Genomic DNA, 5,061 nt, shown 5'->3' with positions numbered 1-5,061 from the left:
AGATTTTTGCTAATGTTGTCTGTTGTAGCAGGGAATCTCTGGTTCATTCAGGGATGTGGAGGTAGAGGTGTTGGTGTTGGACTGGGGTGGACATTTCAGAAGTCACATGACACCAAGTTATAGTCCAACAGGTTTATTTTAAATCACAAGCTTTTGGTGTAACGTTAGGTGAAGGAACAACGCTCCGAACGCTTGTGATTTCAAATAAACCTGTTGGACTATAACCTGGTGTCGTGTGACTTGGTTCATTCATGGTGGAGGTGGGTAACTTCATTACTGAAACACTCTGAGAAGAATGCAGATTTAAGCTGGTCCATGCTATTGTTTAACTACTCCTCACCCAGGCATCTGACCACGTTTCTGTGCAGTTTTCAATTTGCCACAAGCTCTGAGCGATAAGAGTTGTTCACTTTTAGAGTTCAGGCTTCAGTTGTATTAACTGTCAGCAATCTGATGTGTACACATCATCCAAAGACCAGGACTGTCTTTAATCTTTGTCTTTAACATACTTTTTTGTTTAAAATAAAGTCTTGTGAAGGCAAAAGCGTTGAAGAGTTCACTTTATGTTTACAAAACACGCAAAGAATAATGATCCTGCCTTTGTTTATGTAGCAGTTGTTCAGAGTTTTGGGGCCTTTATGAGAAATTGTCTGTTTCAATGCTGTTATTTAATTTTACAACTTACTGTACAGCGTTGTTTTTGTTGTAAAGCAAAACTGTTCAGATATAATAAAACGCAAAATCCATTTTGTGTCTATATCTTTAAATTTCCAACTTTTTAACTCCGCTTCCATTTGCAGTTAAAGCTCCATGTCCATTGGTTGCTGTCCGGGGCTTGTCTCAGATATTTATTCTTCATGCATGAATCCAGAAAGTAAATTTTCATTAGATTTTTGATCGTTAAGGGAAAGCCGAACAGAAGTGTAAATGGCTCTGGCCTAAGTGGAATGGTGGAGATTTAGTCACAATAATGTCACTGAATTAATAGCCATGATGCGGAGGTCCCAGTGGGGGGGGGGGGGTTGGAGAGAGGAAAGAGAGAGTCAGAAGTCACATGACACCAGATTATAGCCTTTGCAATCACAAGCTTTCAGAGCGCTGCTCCTTCATCAGGTAACTTGATTAATATATGTAAAGTTGGAAGCTAGTATTGTTACTGGTATTCATTGAATCTATCATTGTCTAAACCCACTTGGATCACTAATGCCCATTAGGGAAAGGAAATCTGCTGCTCTTACCTGGAACTGGTCTATGTGTGACTCTTAGCCACCCTCTGAAATTGCTATGCAAACTATTCAGTGCAGGGCAATTAGGAATAGACAACAAATTCTGGCCTTGCCAGCGACACTCTCAAATCAAAACAAATTAGGGATCATGAGTGCAGGGCTCCCTCCTGTAATAACCTGGGGATATTGGTGAAGATCCACTACTGAATGTTCATTGGAGATCTGGTTATAGCCTTTAAAAGGAAAAATTATCAATCTTTCCAAATGAAAACAATTAATTGGTATGAGGAATGGAGGCTAGGCCTGTAAAAGCCTAAATAGTCTTTGCCTAAGTGTCCCCAATCTTGAGAATTTTGATCTTAATGAGTTGACTGCTACCCTTCTGCTGAAGATGCTACAAGGGATTAGGAGAACACCCCCCTAGAGAAAACTGGCCAACAATCCTCGATATATTCACATGGAAACAACACACAGACTGAAACAGCATTGCAGATGAACACCTGCAACTTTATAATGATTTCAACAGGAACTTGAGACTTGGTCAATGCTACCGGGTCACAATTTGTACAAAATGGCATGACATTGATTCTGGGGAAATCAGTCTCTGTACAGATGTCTTTGAAATACCTTTGCAAATGTTTTCACCAGCCACTTATCCTACCTCTCAGCCTAATCAGTAGCAACTTCATTGGATACAAATGCCAGTTAGATGGTTTATTAAACTGAATCCGTCTCCGTGGCCAGAGTACACCAGTAAGCAGTTTGGTAGCTGACAACATGGACCATATTCTGCAGTTACTATTGCAGAGCTCTATTGTATTAGCTGATCGAAGGTAATAGAACAACCACAGCCTTCCTTATTGGGAAGGAGCATCAGACAAGTTCTCTATCCCTCATCGCTATGCAGAGACTGTTGCATTTTATACTCATTATGCACAAAGAATTTTATCCCCCTTCCCCTTCTGAACTTTGTTAAAAACTCTAGACGACAATTTTAATTTTGCTTACAGTTACTTCTCCATATGATGGATGCTATTTCTAACCTTGGCCAGCAGAGGGCCATAAACTAGTGAGGTAGATTAATTCCTTTCTGGATCAGTGGTGCTGGAAGAGCACAGCAGTTCAGGCAGCATCCAACGAGCAGCGAAATCGACGTTTCGGGCAAAAGCCCTTCATCAGGAATAAAGGCAGCTGGAAGCATGGAGAGATAAACTAGAGGAGGGTGGGGTGGGGAGAGAGTAGCATAGGGTACAATGGGTGAGTGGGGGAGGAGATGAAGGTGATAGGTCCGGGAGGAGAGGGTGGAGTGGATAGGTGGAAAAGAAGATAGGCAGGTCGGACAAGTCCGGACAAGTCATTGTGACAGTGCTGAGCTGGAAGTTTGAAACTAGAATGAGGTGGGGGAAGGGGAAATGAGGAAGCTGTTGAAGTCCACATTTCTTTTCTTGGACCAATCCCCTCCTATTCTTATTCAATAGGAATCTGTAAAGGACATGATGTGCATCCCACCAGATTACGTTTTCGACTGGGAGTGTTGTGGGAAATGGAGGGAGGGTCGTTTCGATGAAGAATGGTGAAGTCAAAAGTGCAATACAGAGAACTGAGCTCGTATTGTCAAGATGCCTAGCTATTCCAAATGAAAAAGTACAGAAGGGCTGGCCATTCCTAATGCAAAATGTTTCACACATTCCAAAGGCGAGACTATTGTTGCAATGAAACAAAACTGCTAGTTTCTGTCAGGAGGGAGACAAGATAAAGTGATCGAAAGGGACAAGGGAAATTATTGCCTTAGACATTAACGTAGTGATTCATATCAAGCTGTATTAAAGAACACGTCAAGCTGTATTAAAGTATGAACTATAACACTTTAAAGTACTCAGATTTCTGAGCACCCAGAGTATTGTGTACATAAACAGTGAACTTTAAGAGCCACACATATATAAAAAATATATTCCACATCCTTTCTAACCTGTTGGAATTTCTTTTTCGCTCCCTGTCATGCCAGTATTTCAACCACTTTAAGTCACCACCAAGTTTTCAAGGGGAGGTGATTCCCCAGTTTTGCTGCAACCTATCTGGGATCAGCTTTTGCAAAATTGCAAGAATTTCAACTCAAAGCTGCCTCGGAAGGGAAAAATATGCATTTTCTTATGAAGTTTAAGGTATGTATTCTACCTTTAAGAGACTGAATGCTCTTCTGAACTGAGAGCTTACAAGACCTGTGCATACGACTAAGATGGCAGTCCCAGAAAATTGAAAATATGTAACATTTGGCTGTGAAATAGATACCTGAGTCTTGGTTAATGTTTTGACAACATTAAACCAAATTTAACCAAATCAGTTTAAATTTTGCCTCAAGATACTAAAACGCAATAGAGTTTGAATTTATTGTTTTGCCAACATCGAACTTACTGGGGTCTTGTTAAAACAAGTCAGAAAAGTAATTGTTAATACTGCCAATTGCTCATAAACCACAACCCTGTACACATTTCAGGCTTAACTTGCTATCTGCTTCACACCCATGGGTGAATAGATAGGTTCAGAGCATTAGCTCATTGCTTTGGATGAAGGCTATCAAAAGGATGAGGATTGATGCAGCAGCCTCCAACAGTAAGTGAAACTTGCAGCAAACTATCAACACAGCTTTATATGATGATTTGATGTTGCAAGATAAAATAATGCAGCCATTTTGAAAATTGGTCAGATTGCAATTGCCATAGAGAGAGAAAAACCCCTGGAGAGCTAATTGCCAATCTAACATCTTGCTTTCAAAGAAATTAGAAAACACCTTTTCATCTGAAACATACTCGCAGTAAAAAGAAAGACGACAACCCGGAGAATTCAGCAGCTGGAAGAGTGCAGACACAAAAGAAATGCACTGTGTGGTTTTGAAATTTAGTTCTTGTAATTTTAGTAAGTGTCTTATTGGAACAGGTTATTGTTATAGAGTTGGAAGCAGATAATAAGCAGTTAAGAGAAAGGGGGGCTTAGATTTGTGAATGGCTTTTGTTTAATGTTCATTTTTAGAGTTAGAAAATAAATTCATGTTATTTTGTTTAAATTGTGGATTTCTCCGTCACTCATATTTTAACAGATTACAAGATGTGGCAATGTGAGCTTTTCTGGGTATTTGGTTTAATTAACAGAAGGTTTGCCTCCGTGTCATAACAATTTATGTAGCACCTTTGGAACCTTGGATCATCTCAATGCAATCAGCAGCCAATTAAATACTTGGAAATGTCACCCGCTGTAATGTTTTACACTTGGCGAGTGTCTTCCCCCTTAGAATGCCTACAGTATGGAAACAGGTCCTTTGTCCCAACAAGTCCACACCGATTCCACCAAAGAGTAACCCACCCAGACCCATTCCCCCTACCCTACTACTCGACATTTACCCCTAACTAATGTACCTAACCTACACATCCCTGAACACTATGGGCAATTTAGCTTGGCCAATTCACCTAACCTGCACATGTTTGGACTGTGGGAGGACACCGGAGCACCTGGAGGAAACAGACCTTAAGTCAGTTCTAAAACAAATCAGGTAAGAAATTCTAATGCAGGGACTGTTTGACAGACTTAGCAGATTCGGAAGCATCTAAAGAGAGTTAGCATTTCAAGTCCAGTATGACCCTTCTGAAGAAATTTGAAGTCACAGCTGACTCGAAATATTAACTATAACACTTTAAAGTACTCAGATTTCTGAGCACCCAGAGTATTGTGTACATAAACAGTGAACTTTAAGAGCCACACATATATAAAAAATATATTCCACATCCTTTCTAACCTGTTGGAAGTTGCCTTTCCACCGGTGAAATAATTGAGGAGCAAAACA

The sequence above is a fragment of the Hemiscyllium ocellatum genome, chromosome 29 (genome assembly GCF_020745735.1).
Source record: "Hemiscyllium ocellatum isolate sHemOce1 chromosome 29, sHemOce1.pat.X.cur, whole genome shotgun sequence".
Taxonomy (NCBI): domain Eukaryota; kingdom Metazoa; phylum Chordata; class Chondrichthyes; order Orectolobiformes; family Hemiscylliidae; genus Hemiscyllium; species Hemiscyllium ocellatum.
This window is presented reverse-complemented; position numbering follows the sequence as displayed.